General features: G+C 45.7%; 1 protein-coding gene and 1 non-coding gene across 5 annotated transcripts in view; both read right to left on the reverse strand.

The window, feature by feature from the left end:
- GMEB1 (glucocorticoid modulatory element binding protein 1) overlaps positions 1–512 on the reverse strand; it is a 35,931-nt gene extending 35,419 nt beyond the window's left edge. For 2 of the 4 annotated variants that reach the window (XM_032389861.1, XM_032389836.1), the window contains exon 1: positions 351–512. The gene's annotated coding sequence lies outside the window, so the exon portion shown is untranslated. Of the gene's footprint in view, positions 1–14; positions 119–350 lie in introns of those variants that run through there. The other 2 variants (XM_032389827.1, XM_032389819.1) reach the window with 1 other exon arrangement.
- Positions 513–11,424: 10,912 nt separating this feature from the next.
- TRNAK-CUU lies at positions 11,425–11,497 on the reverse strand. The gene has a single exon. It is a non-coding gene; the product is annotated as a tRNA-Lys (tRNA).
- Between the last annotated feature and the right edge of the window lie 1,879 nt (positions 11,498–13,376).

Consider the following 13,376-nt stretch of genomic DNA (forward strand, 5'->3'; position numbering starts at 1 on the left):
CTCCCCCTCCTCACCGTCTCCGTCGGGCGGGCGGGCGGCGAGCGGCCAGGGCGGGCGGGCGACGGAGCATGCGCAGAGGCCGCCACGGCCGCTACTGCCACCGCCGCCGCCAGGCCGGGCTTCAACACTTCCGGCCGCCGCCGCCGGCGAGCTGGCGCCTTAAAGGGGACGCGTCCCTATTGCGGGCCCCGCGGAGGATGAACCTCAGCCGGAGGGATTTGAGTGAGCCTTTACCTGAGCAAGGGTTTTCTGCTCTGGAGAGTCAGTATTGGAAAGGGCTCTGGGGACCCTAATAATTCTTCTTCCCCCACTTCACGGTAAGGAAAAAGAGGTCTAAATTAAAGACTCACCTCATCTACAATCAGGGGCAGAAGCCGGTCTCTCGACTCCTCTGGAGGACTGCCCATTTCACCTCCCCAGATCCAGTTTTATGGAGCTTACGTGTTACAGACCTTCAGAAGTTATGCCCAACTATCAATTCGGAATCAAAAATCTGGTTGAGTATAGAGTCAGTAACTGGTCACGAGTCCATGAGCAAGCTGCTTGCAGTCTCTGAACCACGCGTGTTTGCCAAGCCTTGCCTGGTTGTGAGGTTATGGGTTCAAGTCTTGACTTCTTCAGGGGCGTTATTAACAGCTCCAAGCCTGTATGTCGCCTAAGGCATAAGGTTGTTGTCTTACAAGAGATGATACTTGAAAAGTGCTTAGGAAAATTTCTGGGGCCAGTAATTGTAATTAGCAAGTATTAAGACCTTTCTATATAGCTAAGCGTTGCGGAAGATGCTTTGTCTCCTATAGTATTCCCCGGCAACCCTAACTGAGTAACTTTTTCTCACTCCCGTTTTACAGATTAAAAATAAAAACAAAGCAAACCAAAGCCAAAACAAACAAAACGGGGGGGGGGGGCAAGAGAAGTTAACTAATTCCTCAAGGTCACATAATCTGTAAATGGTTGGTAGAGATGGGCAGGATTTCAATTCAGTCCCTCTTTCTCCAGGGTCCAAGGCTATAACCGCTGAGATGGTTGCTTTCCTAATTAGGAACAAATGAGGTGGTGATGTGGGGCAGTTTTTTAAGGGGAAAGGAGAATTGCTTCCCCATCTTGCCTCCTGTGAGTCATCTCTGCTGATGTCCCCTCCACCATGAAGAGGTGACAGGAAGTCTTACAAGTTCTTGATTCAAGGACAGGCGAGGAGACCCAGGAGTCAACAATAGAACTGAATTTGGGGGCTCAGGGACATTGGCGAGTCTCATCTTCCTTAAGCCTTGATTTACTCATCCGTAAAATAGAGATGATTTTCCCACTGTACCCACCTCTCAGGGCTGTTTCCAGGATCAAATGAGGAGATGTAATATCCACATTAGTATCTGTTCTTATGATCAAGGACTTACACATTATCAGGTGATTTTGAATATAACAGGGGTGACTGGAGTCTTGACCTATGTGAACTGTTCCATAGCGGGACCATCAATATCTTTTGATCATGCATTGAACCCTCACTGTACATTTACCAAAAGCCTGTCCTTGCTTTCCAGAAGCTCTTGGTCCACTTTCTTCAGACATAGAATTGTAAACATACAGGATGGTACAGTGTGATAGATATTATCATAGAGATATAAACTGAGCACTGAAAAAGTTCAAAGGGCTCTCCCTGGAGAATTCCTGAAAAGCTTTATTTTTTTTAAAAAAGATTTTATTTATTTATTTGAGAGAGAGAATGAGAGACAGCATGAGAGGGAGGATGGTCAGAGAGAGAAGCAGACCCCCCGCTGAGCAGGGAGCCCGATACGGGGACTCGATCCCGGGACTCAGTCCCAGGACTCCACGATCATGACCTGAGCCAAAGGCAGTTGCTTAACCAACTGAGCCACCCAGGCGCCCCCTGAAAAGCTTTAGAGAGGAGGGGGTATTTGAGCCTGGTCTCAGGGATAAATCAAAGGGAAAATGGGTAAGAACATTCCAAAAAGTACAACATTTGCAAAGACAAAGAAGAAATGATGGGAGATGGGCTGAAGAGGGAGGCTAGAACCAAATGGTTGTCCTAAGGAGTATGGAACTAGCCTGTAAGGGTTGAGGACCCAGGGAAGGTTTAAGTCCTCTCCATCTGCACTGCTAACACCCAGCCCAGCCCACAGGACTTGCCTGGACCACTGCAGTTAATTTCCTAGCACTCAGCCACACTATCCACCTCACCCCCAGATGCTCTCCACCCTACACACCTAGAGGGAGAAATCTTTTGAAGAGATAAAGTCAAATATGACTTTCCTGTGAAAAACTCTTTCAGTAGCCTCCCATTGCACTTAGAATAAAACCCAGTCCCGTCCCCCCCACCCCCCGCCCCCCAGCACCACCACCAGGGCCACCAGGTATGATCTTCCTGCCCTCCTCTTTCTGCTCCTAACTCACTGTGCTTCAAACATCCTGAGCTCCTTTATGTGCTGGGAACCCCCTTAGGGCCTTGTCACTAGCTCTTCCCTCTACCTGGAAAGCACCTCCCACAGGTCTTCAGAGCTCATTCTCATCCTTCATTCCTCACAGGCCTTCCCTGGCTCCCAACCTAACGTGGGGTCCCCAGCCACATTCTTTTCTATCATTGCTGCCCCCCAGTTCCATCAGGACAACTGTCATGTTCATCTGGGGGATCATTCCAGGGCAAAGACCACCTCTGAAAGAAATCCCGTTCCCATGCCCTACTTTCTCTCAATCCCCCTGCTTACTTTGATAGCAATCCCCACAATTCGAAATCCCCTAGATTATTTATTTACCTATTTTGGGTAAATCTGTATCATTCACCTCTCATAGTATTAGGAGCAGAGTTTGTGCATGGCAAATGTTTGTTGACTGACTAAAGGAATGAATAATCAGAAAAATTAGAAGGTATGGACTGGGGAGGAGAAAGACCAGGAAAAGCAAGCTATGTTGGTGAGACTGCTGTGATCATCCAAGCAAGAGAGAGAGGGGGCCTCCTGCAGGGCAGAGCCAGAACACATCCTCAGGGAGCTGATGTGTTCCAGACAGTTTCAAATTGGAACCAACTAGATGTGAGGGGTGAGGGAAAGAATGAGACAATGACGATTTCCCAGGGGAGGAACAAAGCAGGAAGAGTTCATTGGGGTTGAGGGAAAGTAGAAATGATGAGTTGGTTTGGACTTCTTGAGTGTAAGGTGTTTGAGGGACATCCAAATGAAGGTGTTCAGAAGGAATTTGGATTGACTTGTCCCAGGCAAGAGGCCAGGGCTGGGATCTAGGAGCTGTCACGTGGATGGGATCATACAGACCAAGAGTGGATGAGGCCACCCAGGAAGAGTGTGCAGAGAGGGAGGGGGCTAGATGCCCAAACCTAGGGAACATTAAGCTGAGGGGAACCTGCCAGGACCAACCAGAGGTGGTCAGAAAAGTTAGGTTCCTGGACAGAGGGGAGAGAGAAAGCTCAAAGGGCAGGCAGGGAGCTTACAGAAAGGGGAAAGCACCAACCATGTCTGATACTGCAGAAAGCTCTGGCAGGGAAAAAGGAGAAGCCACTGGATTTGGCAACTTAAGACTTCATTGCTGATCCTTCCAGGGTGGGGTCACCTCTGAGGTTGGGGAGGAGGCCAAATTGTCATGGATCAAGTAGTAAATGGGAGGAGAAGTGACAGAACCAGCCAGAGGAGACAACTCTTCAAAATTTTTCTATAGGGGCAAATCCTTGAGAACACAGGCAGCAATCTCTTTGACCTCAGCCGCAGCAACTTCTTCCTAGAAACATCACCAAAGGCAAGGGAAGCAAGGACAAAAATGAACTATTGGGACTTCATCAAGATAAAAAGCTTTTGCACAGCAAAGGAAACAATCAACAAAACCAAAAGACAACCGATAGAATGGGAGAAGATATTTGCAAATGACATATCAGATAAAGGGCTAGTATCCAAAATCTATAAAGAACTTATCAAACTCAACACCCAAAGAACAACTAATCCAATCAAGAAATGGGCAGAAGACATGAACAGACATTTCTGCAAAGAAGACATCCAAATGTCCAACAGACACATGAAAAAGTGCTCAACATCACTCAGCATCAGGGAAATCCAAATCAAAACCTCAATGAGATACCACCTCACACCAGTCAGAATGGCTAAAATTAAAAAGTCAGGAAACAATGGATGTTGGCGAGGATGCGGAGAAAGGGGAACCCTCACACTATTGGTGGAAATGCAAGCTGGTGCAGCCACTCTGGAAAACAGTATGGAAGTTCCTCAAAAAGTTGAAAATAGAGCTACCCTATGACCCAGCAATTGCACTACTAGGTATTTACCCCAAAGATACAAATGTAGTGATCCGAAGGGGCACATGCACCCCAATGTTTATAACAGCAATGTCCACAATAGCCAAACTATGGTAAGAGTCTAGATGTCCATCAACAGATGAATGGATAAAGAAGATGTGATACACACACACACACACACACACACACACACACACACACACACAATGGAATTTTTTTTTTTAAAGGTTTTATTTATTTGACAGAAAGACAGCCAGAGAGGGAACACAAGCAGGGGGAGTGGGAGAGGGAGAAGCAGGCTACCTGCAGAGCAGGGAGCCCGATGCGGGGCTCAATCCCAGGCCCCTGGGATCATGACCCAAGCCAAAGGCCGACGCTTAATGACTGAGCCACCCGGGCGCCCCACACACAATGGAATATTATGCAACCATCAAAAAATGAAATCTTGCCATTTGCAACAATGTGGATGGAATTAGAGAGTATTATGCTAAGCGAAATAAGTCAATCAGAGAAAGATAAGTATCATATGATCTCACTGATATGAGGATTTTGAGAAACAAGACAGAGGATCATAGGGGAAGGGAGGGAAAAATGAAACAAGACGAAACCAGAGAGGGAGACAAACCATAAGAGACTCTTATCTCAGGAAACAAACTGAGGGTTCCTGGAATGGAGGGGGGTAAGAGGGATGGGGTGGCTGGGTGATGGACATTGGGGAGGGTATGTGCTATGGTGAGTGCTGTGAATTGTGTAAGACTGATGCATCACAGACCTGTACCCCTGAAACAAATAATACATTATATGTTAATAAAAAATTTAAAAATACATATATTAAAAAAAATATTTTTTCTATAGGGGCGCCTTGGTGGTGTAGTCAGTTAAGCAAACAACTCTTGGTTTCAGCTCAGGATATGATCTCAGGGTCCTGAGATCAAGCCCTGAGTCAGACTCCACACTCAGTGTGGAATCTGCTTGAGACTGACTACATCTCCTGGGGCGCCTGGGTGGCTCAGTTGGTTAAGCCTCTGCCTTTGTCTTGGGTCGTGATCCCAGGGTCCTGGGATCAAGCCCCGTGTTGGGCTCCTTGCTTGGCGGGGAGCTTGCTTCTCCCTCTCCCTCTGCCTGCCGCTCCCCATACATATGCTCTCTCTCTCTCTGTCAAATAAATAAATAAAATCTTAAAAAAAAAAAAAAAAGAGGGCGCCTGGGTGGCTCAGATGGTTGAACGTCTGCCTTCGGCTCAGGTCATGATCCCGGGTTCCTGGGATCGAGTCCCGCATTGGGCTCCCTGCTAGGCGGGGAGCCTGCTTCTCCCTCTGCCTCTGCCTCTCTCTCTCTCTCTGACTCTCATGAATAAATAAATAAAACATTAAAAAAAAAAAAAAAAAAAAGACTATGTCTCCCTCTCCCCACGCCCCTTGCTCTCTCTCTAAACTAAATAAACAAATATTTAAATAAATAAAATAAAATAAAATAAAATATGGGCGCCTGGGTGGCTCAGTCGTTAAGCGTCTGCCTTCGGCTTAGGTCATGATCCCAGGGTCCTGGGATCGAGTCCCACATCGGGCTCCCTGCTCAGCGGGAAGCCTGCTTCTCCCTCTCCCACTCCCCCTGCTTGTGTTCCCTCTCTCACTGTCTCTCTCTCTGTCAAAAAATAAATAAAATCTTAAAAAAAAAAAGGCAGAGGAAAAAACTTTTATTTAACATATAGCATATTTCCTTTTGATATTTTTTCTATGCATTTTTTCCTTTACCTGGATGAATTATCTTTTTTTTTAAGATTTTTTTATTTTTTATTTTATTTATTTGACAGAGAGAGAGATAGCGAGAGCAGGAACACAAGCAGGGGGAGTGGGAGAGGGAGAAGCAGGCTTCCTGCTGAGCAGGGAGCCCGATGTGGGGCTCGATCCCAGGACCCTGGGATCATGACCTGAGCCGAAGGCAGACGCTTAACGACTGAGCCACCCAGGCACCCTGGATGAATTACCTTGAATGTACAATTCTGTGTTATAGTTTTTTCCCCCCACTAAACACTGTTTCCTAAGCATTGAAAGGGATTTTTCTTCTCTTTCTCCCTCTTCTCCTTCTTATTCTTTAATATGAGAGACACTTGAATGGCCAGTCAGCTTCTGTCCTCCCCTCCCCTTGGGGTCTCTCTGATTTTTGAGCAGACAATTTTGTTTGGGAGATAATTCTGTTCATTGTGGGTGAATAAAAAAAGCTGAACAATAGAAGGATCAAAAATAACTTTGGGGGCAGCTAGCAGAGTTAGGAAAGGGATGTTCAAGGCATCCAGGCCCCCTTGGGGAGACTGTGTGAGCTGGTTGCAGCCCTGCAGTGGCTGCAGTTTGGAAAGAGCAGGGGATGGGGAGGTAGGTGGAGTGATGGGGTAACTGGGTGATGGGCATTAAGGAGGGCACTTGATGCAATGAGCACTGGGTGTTATATGCAACTGATGAATCACTAAACTCTACCTCTGAAACTAATAATACTCTATATGTTAATTAATTAAATTTAAATTTAAAAAAATAAAAGTAAAACAAAAGAAATAGGGGAACTGAGGGGCGCTGATGGGCCTGCTAGCTGCCACAGACTGCGCTAACCATTTGAGATCTATACAACCTCCCAGGTCCTTTTACTGACCACTTTAACATGAGAGGTTATTCTCCATCTCATTCTCCCTCTGTTCTCTCCCTCTCTCTCTCTCTCTCTCAAGTAAATAAATAAAATCTTTAAAAAAAATAAAAAGGGGCGCCTGGGTGGCTCAGCCGTTTAGCGTCTGCCTTCGGCTCGGGTCGCGATCCCGGGGTCCTGGGATCGAGTCACACATTGGCTCTCTGCTCAGTGGGGAGTCTGCTTCTCCCTCTCATTGTCCCTCTGTTCTCTCCCTCCTTCTCTTTCTCTCTCAGTAAATAAATAAAATCTTTAAAAAAAAAAATAACGTGAGGTTAAGAACTTGCCCACATTCATACATCTGTTTATTGGCTCAGCTGGATTTGAACATAGGCAATTGTGCTCCAGAGCCCATGTTCTTAATTTTCCCTCTACTGTAGAGCTCCTATTCCTGGCTGTACATAGAATTACTTGAGATTTGGGGTGCCTGGGTGGCTCAGTCATTAAGCGTCGGCCTTCGGCTCGGGTCATGATCCCAGGGTTCTGGGATCAAGCCCCGCATCGGGCTCCCTGCTCAGCGGAGAGCCTGCTTCTCCCTCTCCCACTCCCCCTGCTTGTGTTCCCTGTCTCGCTGTGTCTCTCTCTGTCAAATAAATAAACAAAATCTTAAAAAAAAGAAAAAGAAAAAGAATTACTTGAGATTTTATAAAATACCCATACCAGGGCCCCACCCCAAATGAATTCAGACAAGATCTCTGAGGATAGAGCCCAGACATGAATATTTTCTAAAATGTCCCTAGAAGGGGTGCCTGGGTCATGCAGTCAGTTAAACATCAAGCTTAGTTTCGGCTCAGGTCTTGATCTCAGGGTCATGGGATTGAGCCCTGCATCCAGCCCTGCCTCAGGCTCTGCACTCACTGCAGAGTCTGCTTCAGATTCTCTCTCTCTCTCCCTTTCCCCATCCCGCTAGTGCTCTCACTCTCTCTCTAAAATAAATAAATCTTTAAAAAAAAAAAAAATGTCCCTAGAAGACTCTAATGGCCAACCAGGTGTAAAAGCCAATCTAATCCTTACTCAGTGCCATACCATTTTAAATACTTTATATTAACTTATTTAATTCCTGCAAGGTTGATATGAGTAGTGTCCCCATCCTACAGATAGGAAAACTGAGGTTGCATAGTTGGCAAGTGGTAGAGCCAGAATCTGGACTCTTTACTTCAACCTGTGCTATGGCCTAATCATTCTGATTTCCTGAGACTAGCTGTTGATCGGATTGAAAGGGAAAGAAACAAACTGCTTGAGACCCTTCTCTGTGTCTGCCACTGTGTTAGGAGATTTCCTATAGATGAAATTCCAGATAAGGAGTGTTATCCTCATTTTCCAGAAAAGGCAAGACAGGCTCAGTGAAATTAAGTGGCACACTCTGGGTTGCAAGGCTGAGAAGCAGCTGAGCTGCCACTTCTAATGCGCCCATCCAAAGTCCAGGCTCTGTCCCAGGACAACTTTTTCCCTTTCTTTTTTTTTTTTAAAGATTTTTATTTTTTTATTTAACAGAGATAGAGAGAGCACAAGTAGGCAGAGCAGCAGACAGAGGGAGAGGGAGAAGCAGGCTCTCCGCCGAGCAGGGAACCCGATGTGGGGCTCGATCCCAGGGCCCTGGGATCATGACCTGAGCCGAAGGCAGCCGCTTAACCAATTGAGCCACCCAGGCGCCCCAACTTTTTCCCTTTCTACGGTATCACCTCCTACCCATGTCAGAGGTTGAAATCAGTGCCACCAGAACCAGGCATTGAGCAGACCTACTGGGGTTAGACCAGCTGGAGAGTTTGTGCCTTATTTGGAGGGGCCGCAGCTCCTCTACCAGTCTGCCATGGAACCAGAATGTGGGCCCACTGTGGCTAGAACATCCAGTTTGGAAGAGGAAGTGGAAATCCTGAGTTTTATTTGATATCTCTGGATTTTTTTAAAGACTTTATTTATTTGAGAGAGAGTGAGTGAGAGAGCATGGGCAGGGAGAGAGGCAGAGAGAGATCAAGAAGCAGACTCTCCACTGAGCAGGGAGCCTGATGTGGGGCTTGATCCCAGGACCCCGGGATCATGACCCGAGCCAAAGGCAGACGCTTAACCGACTGAGCCACACAGGTGTCCCGATATCTCTGGATTTGTAAGTGTCAATAACCAATTTCAAAAAAGCAAAAACAAAACAAAATTTCAAGCATCTTCTGGACTCTAACTTGCCCATCTGTGAAGAAGTGTGGCCTATGGATCCCAGGTTTCTCTTCCCACACACCTACATCCAGCCTGGAACAGTGTCTTCAGCTGCCTGACCAGCCACTGATTCTGCAAAGTCAGTATGTCCACACCGAATTCATGATTTCTATCTCCACCTCACCTTAGATCCCCCCTTCTCCCACCTCTTACCTCCTCCACCTCAGAGATTGGTAGCTCCTTCACTCAGTCACCTCCCAAAGACCCCTCTAATACTGCCTCCTCTCTGAATCCCACCTGGTCCACACCACCATCACCCGCCTCTGCTGCCTTACAGCCAGAACCTCCTGATCGGTCTCCTCACTTTCTGCCATGCTGCCTCCCAGGCTCCACTGTTACCTCCTCCAATGGCCTCTCTTCCCCTTAGAATTAACCTTGAACTCCTCATCATGGTCTACAAGACTTTGCATGAGCTGGCACTGGGATCTCCTCCTGACTCCTTTTCTGTGACCCTGCTCCAGCCTCCCTGGCCTTCTCCAAGTTCCTCCAACACATGGATTTCATGACCTTTGCCTGTGCTGTTTCCCCACAGGATCCTGTAATGTTCTTTTTTTTTTTTTTTTTAAGATTTTATTTATTTATTTGAGAGAGAGGGAAACAATGAGAGAAAGAGCACAAGCAGGGGGAGCAGCAGAGGGAGAGGGAGAAGCAGACTCCCTGCCGAGCAGGGAGCCCGACGTGGGGCTCGATCCCAGGACCCTGGGATCATGACCCGAGCCAAAGGCAGACGCTCAACCGACTGAGCCACCCAGGCGTCCCTCCTGTAATGTTCTTCTCCCACATCTTCAGCTGGCTCCTTTCCATGCTCCAGGTCTCACCTCAGCTCCTGATCCAGGCCTGTCCTGTTCTCACTGTCTCTAGTTGCCTTGCTCTCCAGGCACTCTCTCTCACATCTCCTTTATAGCCCTTCCTGCCACTGGCCACATCTTCCTGGTCTGTATCCACTTCCCTCCCCCTCCCCCACTTCCCTTTCTGCTCCATCCCCCTCTCTAGCCCTAACCTGCCACTCACATGCATATATACCCTGTAATGAAATCCCCTTGAGAGTAGGGACAAGGTCTGTTGTATTCAACCTCCAGAACATTGCCTGGTACATAGAGAGCTCTCAAAAAATATTAAGGACTGCCTACACTTTTGTGTCTACCTCTCCACCCCCACAGCCTACCCTACCCTCTGCATCACATTCTCAGAAGCCGGAGCCCACTAACAGATGGGGAGTGAATCAGGAAAAGAAGCAGAGAGAGATAAGGAGGAAGTTCTGCCAGTGGGTGGAAAAAAAAAAAAAAGAAAGAAAGAAAAATCTGGGTTGAACCTAGATTCAGTCAAATGAATCACTTACTCCACCACCTCACACCCACCTACACCCACTGTCCGCCACTAAGAGCAAACCAAAAGGCTGGATTTCTGGTTTTGGAGACAAAGAGGACAAGATTCAAGTTGTGCTGGTTCCTTGAACTTGGATCAGTCTCTGTCTCGGCCTCAGTTTCCTCATCTGTAAAAGGGAGATGGTAATGGTACCTCAATCACAGAGGGGTTATGAAGAGTAAATTAGATCAAAAAGACTAAGAATAATGTCTGGAATGTATTAAGCACTCAAGAAATACCAGCTGGTATTACTATTAATACTCCAACTGGCACCACCCACCTGCCTAACAGAACTTGGAGCCCAGTCAGTTGCCTCCATTGGCTACAGGACCTCCCTGGGCCTCAGTCTCCTTATCTGTTATGAGGACCATCAGCAGCGACATTTCCAAGCACAGGCTGTATACCAGGCACTTGGCTTACACGCTGTTTTGCCGACTAGAGTAAGCTCCCTGAGCTGTGATCGGCTTCCAGCCTGTGCTGGAGACACTTCTTTTAGAGATTTTATTTTATTTTTTTCATAATTAGTCTTTTTATTTCATTTATGTGTTTTCTTTTTATGTCTCAAACAAATAGCATTTTCTTGATCACAGCAAATGGTACAATATCAACATCAGTCTTTGGAAAGCCTTATTTAGGCTTATTTTTATATTTCAAACAAACCCTAACACCATCCCTCTCATAGATCTATCCTTTATTGTATTTATAAGTGTGCTTCCAGTGTACTTTTCTTATATTTACTGGGATATATGTACATCCTGATATGTATGTATGTATATATGAATAGGTGTATGTATGTGTATAAATATATATCATTTTCTCTGTTTAGCTTATACAAATGGTTTTAAGCTTTAAATTTCATTGTTTTCTTTTTCTTATTTTTCCCTACTTAAGATTTTATTTTTAAGTAACGTCTACACCCAGCGTAGGGCTTGAACCTACAACCCCAAGATCAAGAGTCACACGCTCTACCAACTGAGCCAGCCAGGCACCCTGGTGCTGGAGATATCTTAGGTACATCCAAAACCTTGCTCTTCACCATCTTTTCTTTTCCTTAAATTTTTAATTTTAATTTATTCATTTTTAATTTTTAAAATTTAGCATTTTAACCATTTAACCATTTCTAAGTGTACACTTCAGTAGCATTAAGTACATTCACACTGTTGTGCAGCCATCACCACCGTCCATCTCCAGAACGTCCTCATCCTCCTCAGCTGAAATTCTGTGCCCATTAAACAATAACTTCTCATACCCCACCCCCACTGCAGCCCCTGGTAACCACTCTCCAACTTTCTGTCTCTGTGAATTTGACCATTAAAAGTACCTCCAGTATATTTACCCCAAAGATACAAACGTAGGGATCCGAAGGGGTGCGTGCACCCCAATGTTTATAGCAGCAATGTCCACAATAGCCAAACTGTGGAAAGAGCCAAGATGTCCATCGACAGATGAGTGGATAAAGAAGATGTGGTATATATATACAATGGAATATTATGGAGCCATCAAAAATAATGAGATCTTGCCATTTGCAACAATGTGGATTGAACTGGAGGGTGTTATGCTGAGCAAAATAAGTCAATCAGAGAAAGACATGTATCATATGACCTCACTGATATGAGGAACTCTTAATCTCAGGAAACAAACTGAGGGTTGCTGGAGTGGGGATTGGGGTGGGAGGGATGGGGTGGCTGGGTGATAGACACTGGGGAGGGTATGTGCTATGGTGAGCGCTGTGAATTGTGCAAGACTGTTGAATCACAGATCTGTACCTCTGAAACAAATAATACATTATATGTTAAGAAAAAAAAAAAGAAGAAGATAGCAGGAGGGGAAGAATGAAGGGAGGGAAATTGGAAGAGGAGACGAACCATGAGAGACGATGGATTCTGAAAAACAAACTGAAGGTTCTAGAGGGGTGGGAGGATGGGTTAGCCTGGTGATGGGTATTAAAGAGGGCACGTTCTGCATGGAGCACTGGGTGTTATGCACAAACAATGAATCATGGAACACTACATCAAAAACTAATGATGTAATGTATGGTGATTAACATAACAACAAAAAAATTTTAAAAAATAACAACATTTTTTAAAAAATGACACACACACACAAAAACTACCTCCAGTAAGTGGAATCACATGATATTTGTCCATGTGAGTCCGGTTTATTTCACTTAGCATAATGTCTTCAAGGTTCATCCATGTTGTAGCTGGTAATTCATTCCTTTTAACGGCCAAATAGTATTCCATTGTGTGCATATTTATTGATTTTGTTTATCCATTTATCCTTTGATGGACATTTGGATTGTTTCCACCTTTTGGCTATTGTGAATAATGCTGCCATGAATATGGGTGTACAAATATATCTTTGAGGAGCGCCCGGGTGGCTCAGTCAGTTAAGCGTCTGCCTTCCATTCAGGTCATGATCTTGGGATCCTGGGATCGAGCCCCACATTGGGCTCCCTGCTCAGCAGGGAGCCTGTTTCTCCCTCTCCCTCTGCTCTACTCGTGCTCTCTCTCGCCCTCCCTCTCTCTCAAATAAATAAATAAGGCAACCCTGTCGGGACTTCTCTCACTCTTGAGAGCTTTTTCTGTATCTTCACTTAAGAAACTATCATTTTGGGGCGCCTTCAGCTCAGGTTGTGTTCCCAAGGTCCTGGGATCGAGCCCCACATCTGGCTCCTTGCTCACTGGGGAGCCTCCTTCTCCCTCTCCCTCTACCTGCTACTCCACCTGCTTGTGCTCTCTCTCTGTCAAATAAATAAATAAAAATTCTTAAAAAAAAAAAGAAACTATCGTTTTACTCACAAATAAATAAATAATAAATAAATAAAGCCTTTAAACAACAACAACAACAACAAAAACCCCACACA

Source organism: Phoca vitulina, unplaced genomic scaffold, assembly GCF_004348235.1.
Source record: "Phoca vitulina isolate PV1807 unplaced genomic scaffold, GSC_HSeal_1.0 scaffold2, whole genome shotgun sequence".
Classification (NCBI taxonomy): Eukaryota; Metazoa; Chordata; class Mammalia; order Carnivora; family Phocidae; genus Phoca; species Phoca vitulina.